This window comes from Triticum urartu, chromosome 5 (assembly GCF_003073215.2).
Source record: "Triticum urartu cultivar G1812 chromosome 5, Tu2.1, whole genome shotgun sequence".
Taxonomy (NCBI): domain Eukaryota; kingdom Viridiplantae; phylum Streptophyta; class Magnoliopsida; order Poales; family Poaceae; genus Triticum; species Triticum urartu.
In genome coordinates this window covers 90,420,140-90,433,700 of record NC_053026.1, presented here as the reverse complement: position 1 = coordinate 90,433,700, position 13,561 = coordinate 90,420,140, and positions in this window count along the sequence as shown.

Sequence of the window (13,561 nt, the reverse complement as noted above, 5' to 3'; positions counted from 1 at the left end):
ATACTTGTCGCACCTAAACCACAAGAGAAGTTGCTGCTGTATATAGCAGCAACCAATCAAGTGGTTAGTGCTGCGTTAGTAGTAGAGAGGGAGGCAGATGACGAGCCAACAACCACGGCAAGCACATCCAGCGACAAGCATGGGGCTTCCCCGACAAGCTCTGGTCCCGACAAGCATGGATCTGCGTAGATGCGCGAGGAGATACAGAAGAAAATGGTGCAGCGCCCAGTTTACTTTGTCAGTTCCCTTCTGCAGGGGGCTAGGTCAAGGTACTCTGGCGTGCAGAAATTGCTTTTCGGCCTTCTCATGGCCTCGAGAAAGCTGCGCCATTACTTCCAAGCACATGAGATCACAGTTGTCACTCGCTTTCCGCTGAAGAGGATACTACAGAATCCAGACGCGACAGGCAGGATTCTTGAGTGGGCACTGGAATTGTCAAGCTTTGGCCTCAAGTTTGAGAGTACTTCAACTATCTAAAGCAGAGCATTGGCAGAATTCATAGCAGAATGGACGCCAACACCAGACGAAGAAATTCCGGAAACGAGCATCCCGGTCAAGGAAGCAAGCAAAGAGTGGCTGATGTACTTTGATGGTGCCTTTTCGCTGCAAGGCGCCGGCGCTGGCGTGCTTCTTGTCCCATAGGTGCCCACCGGTCCCATAGGTGCCCGCCGGGTCCCTTTCGGTTCGGCGGGGGCGGAGATCGCATGAAGAGCGGATCGAGGCGAAGCACGCGAGCGGTTTACCCAGGTTCGGGCCGCACGGATGCGTAAAACCCTACTCCTGCTCTGTGGTTTGTATTGAGTTCTTGCTCGGGAGCGCGGAGTGCTACAGTACACGCCAGCAGCTAACGAGACCGAGCGTGAGTGTTCTCTAAACCCGCTCGCCCTCTCTACGTTGCGCATGGGCCTCCTTTTATATGCTCAAGGGGTCACCGACAGGTGGCAACGTAGACAAGGGTAAAAATGGAAAGGTGCTGCGTTAGGTACAGCTACCTGCTACTGTGTATCATACCTAACCCTGACGGCAGGGGACAAGGGTATTAAATGCCCGTCTGTGTCGCCTAAACAGTGCAAAAGGGACCGTCAGGGACGCCACCGCTCGCCATGATGGCAAACTTGTCAGCGCCGCTTGCCACCGCGCACCGCTGGCTGCACAGCCTCCCGCCACGCACGCCTGGAAGGGTCCCAGAGCGACACGTTGGTGGATGTGCTGGAGCGCGGGCACAGAGTGGTGGCTTGTCGCAGCAAGCGCCTTGCCGCGGTCGTTGTCTTGTCGCGTCCGGGAGCTTGTCGCTCACCGGGCCTTGCCGGGACGCGCGGCGCGTCGCGGCAAGTTCCTTGAGATGCCTTGGGTGGCCTTCCCGGCAAGCTCCTCTTGCCGGGGTCTTGAGATGCCTTGGTTGGCCTTCCCGGCAAGCTCCTCTTGCCAGGGTCTTGAGATGCCTTGGTTGGCCTTCCCGGCAAGCTCCTCTTGCCGGGGTCTTGAGATGCCTTGGTTTGGATACTTTGTTCTTGAATGGCTCCAAAGGAACCACGGAGGACCTTGGCGGTCACCCGGCAAGCCTTGCCCCGGGATGCTGCGACTGCCCGTGCACAAGTTCGGGATACTAGGGTACCCCTACTCTAGTACACCGACACTGAGCAACATCCTTTCTCTGAAGGAAGTATCTAGATACTTGTCGGCATCGACCATGTCCTTGAATAATGCATAGGTCCATTCATTGCTCTTCTCGTCCTACACACTGTTGGTGAGCACGAAAAAGACAACGGACACGGTCGAATCCACGTGTGCGGAAGCGCATCTGCGGCCAAATCGACGCATGCAACCGCGGGCACAACCTTGAGTTCTTCCAAGACCTATATTGTGCATGCATATACAACAAAGGTCTCATCCACATGTGCCTTCGCAGTCGCAGTAGCCGTAACCGTGATTTACTTTCACGACCACAGCCTCATCTATGCGTGCCACCGTGACCTTATCTGCGTAGGACACCACTTCTCGGTCTCATCTGGGCATGCACCATGGCCACTTCTGTGTGTGCGTGATGACATCATACTCTTCTGCGAGTGAGAGGGAGGTCCACCTTTCAGAGGCATGAGTTGTGTACAATGAGGAGGATTTGGAGGCGTTGAGGGAAGAGGGAAGGAGGAACGGGGAAGGAGATGGTGGGACAAGAGAATATTTATGTCACGAGACGTCTATTGTACACACTTTTTGCAAACTATGTACGAGCGAGTGACTCAACAGTTATACATTGTTAACCGATTTGAACCCTGTGTGATTGATTGCACAAGTTTTTTCGGAGCAAAATGGTTTTGAGATAGGTTTGAAAGATAATTGACATTTTCTTTGCCGTCTGACCTTGATTTTTTTAAACTTGACATACACCATGTCATCATTCATGTTCAATTTTAGCATTTTTCTGGATTCATTTGCTACATTTAAGTCATTTAGTGCATTTTACAAGCATTAAGTGAAAATAATTCAAATTTAAACTGCCGATACATGAATTATGTGCAGAAAATGGTTTAAAAAACAGTATCTATGGTCTTGTGTATATGTATATGTACATGAGTAAGTGCAGAAATATAGTTTGAAAAGTGTTAAAAAGATAATCTCTAGGGTCTTGTGTATATGTATATCTAGGGTGTTGCCACCAGCACCCGTGGGCGCTGGCTTTCGCCAAAACGTCACCGCCTGTCACCTCACCACCCAAGGCTTCCGTCCCAAACTCCAATGCTCTCTGCTTGAGAAACAGAGCGACGTGAGCCCTTCCACCACCTTCACCGGCGTCCGTGTGAGTGTTTTTGGCGTCCCCCTCTGGCAGCCACGAAGGAGATGAAGGAGGAAGGGTGGTGGTAGAGCCGTGAACCCTAGTCGCCCACGAGTCTCCCATGTGAGGAAGATGTGAGGGACCGAATCGTTTTTCTCAGAAGGATATTAACGAGTTTATCGAGTACTCAAAGTTGGGCTTGTTAAACTTGTTTTCTTGGTGAGCTAAAAATGCTAAGTTGGTCCGACTCGGGTTTTTTCTACGAGGAAACTTCCAACATGTTCATCTAACATCATGGAAGTAGAAAGAACACCAGAAGTAAAATAAATTACATCCATGTTTGTAGACCATCTAATGACGAATACAAGCACTGGGAGAGCCAAAGTCACGCCACCGTCATCACCCCTCCCCCACGGAAGCCGGAAAAACATTGTTGTAGTAGACAGTCAGGAAGTCCTCGTGCTAAAACCCCAAAGGACTAGCGCACCAGAACAACAATCATCACCAATGAAGAGAAGTGTGGATTGGAAGGATCCACCTATAGGCATATGTACATAGAGGAACGAAGAACGAATCGAAACAAATCCATCGAAGACAAACACCGGTTGAATCCTGCAAGATCCGTAGGAGGCACAAACTCCACATGCCCTCCGATGACGGTATACGCATCACCGATACGGGGGCTAGCCAGGGAGAACTTATTTCCATCTTCTCGGAGCCATCGCCGCGTCGTGTTCTTCAGCAGGACACATACCCTATACAAATGCGAAAACAACACCTAAGAAGGGAGAAGGATCCCTCCTGCCGGAAAAGCCAGGATCCAACATGCCTCCATGGCTCTAAGGCCACAGAAGATCGACAGTGGCACCGACAGGAGGCGAGAAACCCTAGTTGGAGCTGCTCTTGGGCAAGAGGTGTTTTGGAGGCCCTCATAATTATTATCATTAGGTAAGACATTGACATGTCTCCAATGTATCTATAATTTATGAAGTATTAATGCCATGTTTACAACAATTTTATATGGTTTTGGCATGATTTGGATGGAACTAACCTAGACTGACGCTATTTTCAGCAGAACTACCGTGATGTTGTTTTTTATGCAGAAATAAAAGTTCTCGAAATGCAATGAAACTTTTTGATGATTTTTTGGAACAAAAGAGGTACTAGAAGCTTCGTGAGAGGGCCATAAGGTGAAGGAGGCGAGCACAAAACACCTGGGCATGCAGGGAGGCCCAGGCGCGCCCAGGTGGGCTGTGCTCCCCTTGAGGCCCATCTTCGCGTGATTCCAATGCTGAAAAATCCTATAAATAGAGAAACCATCAGAAATGACCCTAGATCAGAAGTTCCGCCGCCGCAAGCCTTTGTAGCCACGAAAAGGCAATATAGACCCCGTTCCGGCACCCTGCCGGAGGGGGAAATCATCACCGGTGGCCTTCTTCATCATCCCAACAGCCACCATGATGAGGAGGGAGTAATCCACCCTTGGGGCTGAGGGTTTGTACCAGTAGCTATGTGTTTAATCTCTCTCTCTCTCTCTCGTGTTCTTGAGATGGCACGATCTTGATGCATCGCGGGCTTTGTTAGTATAGTTGGATCATATGGTGTTTTCCCCTCTCTATCCTGTTGTGAATTGAGTTTTCCCTTTGAGATTTCGTTCTTATCGGATTGAACACTTCTATGGATTTGAGAACACTTGTTGTATGTCTTGCTATGAATACCCATGGTGACAATGGGGTATCATATTGATTCACTTGATATGTGTTTTGGCACTCAACTCGCGGATTCCTGAGGAGACATTGGGGTAATATATGCATAGGGGTTGATGGATGTTCTTGTCCTTGTTTCTCCGGTAGAAATCTTGGGGCACTCTTTGAGGTTCTTTGTGTTGGATTGAGTATTATGGATCTGAAATTATTTGGTGTTATTTTAGTACAGACTCTTGGATAGATTGATCGAAAAGAATAGCTTCGAGGTGGTTTCATACCCTACAAAAAAATTCTTCTTATGTTCTCTGCTAGATAGTAACTTTGGAGTGATTCTTCATCACAAATTGAGGGATGATTATATGATCCAATTATATTAGCATTGTTGAGATATTGCACTAGCGAAAGTACGAACCCTAGGCCTCATTTTCAAGCATTTCAATACCGTTCGCGCTCACTTTTGTTAGTTGCTACATTGCTGTTTTTTATTGTTACTATTACAAAAATCAATATATACGATCATTACTACACTTGTATCACCATCTCTTCAACGAACTAGTGCACCTATACAAAGTAACATTGTATTTGGTGTGTTGGGGACACAAGACACTTTTTATTATTTGGTTGCAGGGTTGTTTGAGAGAGACCATCTTCGTCCTACGCCTTCCACAGATTGATAAACCTTAGCTCATCCACTTGAGGGAAATTTGCTACTATCCTACAAAACTCTGCGCTTGGAGTCCCAATGCGAGTCTACAAGAACACGTTGTGTAGTAGACATCGAGCTCTTTTCTGGCGCCGTTGCCGGGGAGGTGGGTCATTGAAAGTATATCTTTAGATCTTGGAATTGAATCTTTTAGTTTCTTGTTTTATCACTAGTTTGGTTTGTAAAAAGAAAACTACTAAAAAATGGAATTGAGGTGGTCACATATTATTCATCTTTATTATGTCTTCCTTGAAAATGATGGAAAGGAAAATTGTGCTCAATTGATAGAAGAAGAATTCTATAAAATGTTTGACAAAAAATGTTTGAATGATGAGCACGATTGTAATGTTGTTGGTATGAACTCTTTTAATATCCATGATGCTAATGATATGCAAAGCCATAAGCTTGGGGATGCAATGTTTGATGAAGATGATATTTTTAGTTCCCCAAGTTCGATGAGAAAATTTATTATGATGATTGCATGCCTCCTATTTATGATGATTATATTGAAAGTTGATTTGGAGAGGTCATCACTTTATCAATGATGAATCCACTATTTCAAAAGAGGTTTCAATTGATTATTATGAGAATTGTTATCTATGATGATTATTGTGATGACATGTATGCTATAAATAAGAATGATCACCATTAATCTTATCATCATGATTTTAATGCTCAAATTGATTATGTAAACCAAGTATCTCATGATAGTTATTTTGTTGAGTTTGCTCCCGCTACTATTCATGAGAATAAATTTGCTTATGTGGAGAGTAGTAAAATTTCTATGCTTACCGATCATGAAAAGAATGCTTTATGTGATAGTTATATTGTTGAATTCATTCATGATGCTACTGAAAATTACTATGAGAAAGGAATATATGCTTCTACATATTTCAACAACATCAAGTTTCCTCTTTATGTGTTGAAAATTTTGAAGTCATGCTTATTTTGCCATCCTATGCTAGTTGATTCTTGCTCCATATATTATTTGTTCACAAAATTCCTATGCATAGGAAGTGGGTTAGGCTTAAATGTGCTTGCCATATGTTTCATGATGCTCTCATTATGTTTCAATTCTTAACTTTTATGCGAGTATCATTGAAATCATCGTGCCTAGCTAAAAGACATTAAAGAAAATCACTTGTTGGGAGACAACCCAACACATTTACCTACTGTTTTTGTGTGTTCACATGATTAATCTAGTATAGTAATCATGTTTTATAGCTTTTGTTTCAATAAGTAAAGCATTTTGGATAGTGTGGATGATAATTGATTTGATTTTGTGCAAAAATAGAAACTTTTGTGCCCAGTAACAGAATTGATATGCTCTGCTAGAACGTGATAAAATTCTGAATTTTTTTACAGATTATTGATATAAAAATTGTCTATTTGTCCTAATTTGTCCTAATTTTTGGATTTTCAGTAGTATGGTAGTTGTCCAGATCATTACAGACTATTCTGATTTTGATAGATTCTATTTTCAATGCATAGTTTGCTTGTTTCCTGGTTTTTATGGCTTATATTGCTCAATATGAATTGTGGAAATGATAAGGTACAGTAGGCATTGTGTTAGAACAATTTTGAATCTTGTCTTTGACAGTACCAAAGTGAATGGTTTGCTCTTTATCATACTAACCTATCTCGCAAAGTTCCGTTAAGTTTTGTGGGATTGAAGTTTTCAAGTTTTAGGTGAGATATCAATATGAGGAGAATAAGGAGTGACAATACCCTAAGCTTGGGGATGCCCAAGGCACCACCAAGGTAATATTCAAGGAATATCCAAGCAACTAAGCTTGGGGATGCCCCAGAAGGCATCCCCTCTTTCGTCTCCAACATTATGGGTAACCTCACTTATAGCTATATTTTCATTCATCACATGGTATGTGTTTTTCTTGGAGCATCATTTTATTTTGTTAGGATTTGCTTGCTTGTATTTATAATAATGTTTTATATCTTTTACTTCAATAAAAATGTCAAGTATAGCCTTTACCTTGCTTATTTTGCAAGGCTATTTGTTGCTGTTTCAAAACAGAAAGTTTAGCGCAGTTGCAAAAATTCCCGAGAAAAGTCAGAATGTGATAAAATGTTGAATGTTTTTGAAAAATAAGCTATGAGAAATTTTCTACATTTTAGTAAAGTTTCAGAATTTTTGGAGTTACAGAAGTATGAATGTTCTTGCATTCTTTATAGACTGTCCTGTTTTGACAGATTGCTATTATGTTTGCTTGTTTAATGATTCTATTTGAGCATAAGAGTATTAAATATGAAGGGGAATTTCGTATGCCATGTTAAATAATAATTTTAGTGATTTTCTACAGTAGATAATGATAAGTTTATTGCATTGATTTATACTAACTCATCTCACGAGTTCTTGTTGAGTTTTGTGTGGATGAAGTTTTTAAGATTTAGGGAAGCCGTGATATAAAAGGAATTAAGGAGACACGAAAGCTCAAGCTTGGGGATGACCAAGGCATCCCAAGATAATATTTCAAGAAGTCTCAAGCATGTAAGCTTGGGGATGCCCCGGTAGGCATCCCACCTTTCTTCATCAACAATTGTCGGTTAGTATCAGGCTTCACTTACATATTTTTGGAGTAATTTGTCATTTAATCCCGTGCTTAACTTATATCATATGAGTAAATTGTTAAATGAATTGAATATCATGAAGTTGAAATTATATATTCATATTTTGCCTAGTAGTATCTTCACATTGGGTTTAGAAAGTGAGATATTTTGAAGCTTGACAATCACAATATTGGTCATACAAGCAATTCATGAATGATTAGTATAAGGAAGAGAACATTCACATAAAATATATTATCTTGAACATCTTCTATGATTGTGAATACCCATTAATTATTTTAAAACTTGAGAAAATTAGTTGAAGTTGGGCAAGGAAGACAACGTAATGAGTTATGGTTGTGTATATTTGCATAGAAGTTATATTGTCATGGATCCTCCAACATGTGGTGTTTGCCTAGGATCTTTTGCTAGCCAAAAATTTGTACTAACTAGAGATACTACTTGTGCATCCAAAAACCCTTAAACCCAGTTTCTGGCCACGAGTGTCCACCATACTTACCTATGTATTGAATAAGATCCTTCAAGTAAGTTGTCATCGGCGCACAAAGCATTAAAAATTACTCCTAAATATGTTTGATCTTTTATTGTAAGGGAAAATTGAGCGTCGTGCGAACTTGTGATGGCAATGTACTAAAAGTGACGGACTGCATAATAAAGGTTTCTATCATAAGGGGCAATATAACATGAAGTTCCTTTGCATTAAGAGCTTGGGCATCCAAATAAAAAGCGCATGACAACCTCTATTCCCCTCTGCGAATGGCCTATCTTTTACGTTTCAGTATTTACTTTTATGCAAGAGTCGATAGTACGCATTCTTATTTCAACCTCAATTATTCTCTAGTTGGAAAGCATCATGTGGTGGGGAAAGATCTAGGCACATATGACCATTCAAATATATTTGATCATGAATTACTATTGTTGACAATTATCTCTATGATAAATGAGTAGGGAGGCGCAACATTAAGCCCCTATCTTTCTCTATGTTCGATGGATGCCATTCGTTCTAAGAATATGCTTTGAGTACTAGCAATCATAGAAGACTATGTGATGACTAAGTATGTGGAGCTCTTAGTTAGACTCTGTTGAATAAGTTGAATTGCAATTGTTGGTGACTAAGAATATAGGTTGTGGAGTTTCAAGAGAATTCATTGTTTGAACCTTAGCACATGAATTTGTTACTACCTTAACATCAGAAGCTTTATGAGAAATAATTGTTGTTATGATGCTAGGAAAAGTTATTAAAATTATCACTAATCAAACTTAAGCACTATGCTAGCATTCACACTTCATAAATTATTTCTTTTATCATTTACCTACTCTTGGACGAGTAGGAATTAAGCTTGGGGATACTGATACGTCTCCAACGTATCTATAATTTATGAAGTATTCATGCCATCGCTGTTTGATGACCCACAAGTATAGGGGATCAATTGTAGCTCTTTTCAATAAGTAAGAGTGTCGTACCCAACGAGGATCAGAAGGAAATGACAAGTGGTTTTCAGCATGGTAATGTCTGCAAGTGCTGAAATTCTAAGTTGCGGAGTAGTTTGTTAGCAAGATAATTTGTAACGAGCAAGTAACAATAATAGTAAAAACAGTGCAGCAAGGTCGCCCAATCCTTTTGAGGCAAAGGACATGCCAAAACGGTCTCTTATAATAAACAAAGCATTCTTGAGGGTACACGGGTGAGGGAGTCCTGGATTAGGGGGTCCCTGGGCGTCCGGGTAATGTGACGTAGGCCGGACTGGTGGGCCCCCGTGTCCAGATGGGACTCTCCTTGGCGTTCGGATACGAAGATTCCTTTCTCTATTAACTGACTCTGTACAAACCCTAGCCCCCTCCGGTGTCTATATAAACCAGAGGGTTTAATCCGTAGAGGAAGTCATAATCAGACAGGCTAGACATCTAGGGTTTAGCCATTACGATCTCGTGGTAGATCAACTCTTGTAACCCCTATACTAGTAAAAGTCAATCAAGCAGGACATAGGGTTTTACCTCCGTGAAGAGGGCCCAAACCTGGGTAAACATCGTGTCCCCTGCCTCCTGTTACTTCCGTTCCTCGGACGTAGAGTTCAGGACCCCCTACCCGAGATCTGCTGGTTTTCACACAGACATTGGTGCTTTATTGAGAGTTCCTCTGTGTGGTCGACAAAGGATTCAATGGCTCGTTCGATCATCCACAATGATGCTGTTTCAGGGGAGATTTCCCGCCGGGCCAAATTTTTGTATTCGGTGGCTTCGCGTTGCGTGCCAATTCGATTGGCCACCTCGAGTAGATCGACAACTATGCCCTTGGTCATCAGATCAGTTTCAGGAACCTAAACCATGTCGCTGATATCCGAGGAGATTTGATCCTCGAGGGGTTCGCGGCCCCAATTACTGCTCTGACCTTAGATCGAGAGCAGGCCGACAGGTCCGAAGATGGGAGTCTAGAGCCTGTGGAACTCCCTGCAATTATGGAGCTTGCTGCCGGAGAAGCGTCAGACACTCCGCCAGACTCTAGGTTCAAACTCTCGAGGTCCGTGTCAAGCGGGCACCGCCTGGAGGCTCCAACTCCGGGCAGCCCCATGGACTCGCGTTTCTCCATCCGATCCTCTCCTTTAAACAAGGCTCTGGACTTAATGCGATCACTCACCATTACGGAACGATCGCTTCTGAATTATGTCCATCCCAGACTAGGGGCTGAGAGCCGGGAATTTTACATCCCACCCACCACCCACTTCATAGGCACTGTCAAAGATCTAACCGACATGCTGGATTACGCCTCCGAAGACATCGACGGTATGGACGACGATGCTGGAGAGGAACAAGGCCAAAACCCTCCGTTTATCGGACAATGGACGACCACCTCCACATATGACGTGTACATGGTGGACACACCCAAAGAGTATGACGATGACGGCAAGGAGAATCCGGTTGAGGACAAGCCTGCCGAAGCCCCTCCAAAGCGTCGATGTCAGTGGCGTCGCTCAAAATCGCGTTGCGACAAAGACGACAATATCGGCACCAAAGACAATAATACTCCAAAGAATGCCGAAGACCCTGAAGCCCCTGTAGAGCCAACACCCGAACAGGATGATTGGGAGGATGGGCGGGTAAACCCCGACGATCTTGTTGAGAACGAGGGTTCGGAGGATAGTAACTACCTACCAACCTCCGAAGAAGATGTGAGCCTCGGTGACGAAGATTTCATCGTGTCGGAGGAACCCCTCGAACAAGAGTGCTTTAAGCGCTGGCTAATCGCCACCTCAAGAAGCCTGAAAAAGAAGCAGCAGCAACATCAAGCTGATCAGGACTTACTCAATGACAGATGGACTAACGTCTGGGCAGCCGAGGAATACGGCCTCGAACGCCCAACAAAGAGCTACCCGAAGCGCAAGCTGCTACCCCACTTCAACGATGAGGCACAGGAGCCCATGCCGCCAATGCACGACACTGCTGACAAACTGACCGACCACCACGTGGCCGGGACAGAGCGGCAACTCAAGCCGAGCACCAGCCCGCACCACCTCGCCATAAAATCAAGGGAACAACGGCTCCAGAATATACATATGACCTACGACAGGACCTGGACAATATTGCCGGTCAAACCAGATCAATCTACAGATCAAGGGGACGTGCCCCAGCACGAGAGGACGACCGTCAGGCTTGGCGCAACAAGAACAACCTCACTCGGGCCAAAAATCGCATATGCACTTCATCCGAACTGCTTTGCGACATTGCCCGATACAGAGGCACCGCACACCCCCTATGTTTCACCGATGAGGTAATGGAGCATCAGTTCCCAGAAGGGTTTAAACACATGAACATTGACTCATACGACGGCACGACGGACCCCCGCAGTCTGGATTGAAGATTTTATTCTCCACATACACATGGCTCGCGGTGACGACCTATATGCCATCAAATATCTCCCCTTGAAACTGAAGGGACCAGCATGGCACTGGTTAAACAGCCTCCCAGAAAATTCTATTGGCAGCTGGGAAGATTTGGAAGATGCTTTTAGAGACAACTTCCAAGGTACCTATGTACGACCACTGGATGCCGATGACCTCAGTCACATAGTCCATCAACCCGGAGAGTTAGCCCGGAAACTCTGGACAAGGTTCTTAATTAAAAAGAACCAAATCGTTGACTGTCCGGATGCCGAAGCCCTCGCGGCCTTTAAACACAGCGCTCGCGACGAATGGCTCGCCCGACACCTCGGTCAAGAAAAGCCGAAGTCCATGGCAGCCCTTACTTTTGGGGAACGTAGTAATTTCCAAAAAATTCCTATGCACACGCAAGATCATGGTGATGTATAGCAACGAGAGGGGAGAGTATGATCTACATACCCTTGTAGACTGATAGCGGAAGCGTTATGACAACGCGGTTGATTTAGTCGTACGTCTTCACGGCCCGACCGATCAAGCACCGAAACTACGGCACCTCCGAGTTCTAGCACATGTTCAGCTCGATGACGATCCCCAGACTCCGATCCAGCAAAGTGTCGGGGAAGAGTTCCGTCAGCACGACGGCGTGGTGACGATCTTGATGTTCTACTGTCGTAGGGCTTCGCCTAAGCACCACTACAATATTATCGAGTACTATGGTGGAAGGGGGCACCGCACATGGCTAAGAGAACGATCTTAGAGATCAACTTGTGTGTCTAGGGGTGCCCCCTGCCCCCGTATGTAAAGAAGCCAAGGCGGGTGCGGCCGGCCCTAGGAGGAGGCGCGCAGGAGGAGTCCTACTCCTACCGGGAGTAGGACTCCCCCCTTTCCCTAGTTGGATTAGGACTTGGGGAAGAAGGAAGAGAGGGAAGAAAGGAAAGGGGGGGTGCCGCCCCCCCTCCTTGTCCAATTCGGACTTGGGGGGAGGGGCGCGCGGCAGCCCCTAGGCCTCCTCTCCTCTTCCTCCACTAGGCCCATTAAGGCCCATTAGGTTACCGGGGGGTTCCGGTAACCTCCCGGTACTCCGGTAAAATGCCTATTTCACCCGAAACACTTCCGATGTCCAAACATAGGCTTCCAATATATCAATCTTTATGTCTCAACCATTTCAAGACTCCTCGTCATGTCCGTGATCACATCTGGGACTCGGAACTAACTTTGGTACATCAAAATATATAAACTCATAATGAACCTGTCATCGTAACGTTAAGCGTGCGGACCCTACGTGTTCGAGAACAATGTAGACATGACTGAGACATGTCTCCGGTCAATAACCAATAGCGGAACCTGGATGCTCATATTGGCTCCCACATATTCTACGAAGATCTTTTATCGGCCAGACCGCATAACAACATACTTTGTTCCCTTTGTCATCGGTATGTTACTTGCCTGAGATTCGATCGTTGGTATCTCAATACCTAGTTCAATCTCGTTACCGGCAAGTCTCTTTACTTGTTTCGTAATACATCATCTCACAACTAACTCATTAGTTGCAATGCTTGCAAGGCTTATGTGATGTGCATTACCGAGAGGGCCCAGAGATACCTCTCCGACAATCAGAGTGACAAATCCTAATCTCGAAATACGCCAACCCAACATGTACCTTTGGAGACAGCTGTAGAGTTGCTTTATAATCACCCAGTTACGTTGTGACGTTTGGTAGCACACAAAGTGTTCCTCCGGCAAACGGGAGTTGCATAATCTCATAGTCATAGGAACATGTATAAGTCATGAAGAAAGCAATAGCAACATACTAAATGATCGGGTGCTAAGCTAATGGAATGGGTCATGTCAATCACATCATTCTCCTAATAATGTGATCCCGTTAATCAAATGACAACACATGTCTATGGTTAGGAAACTT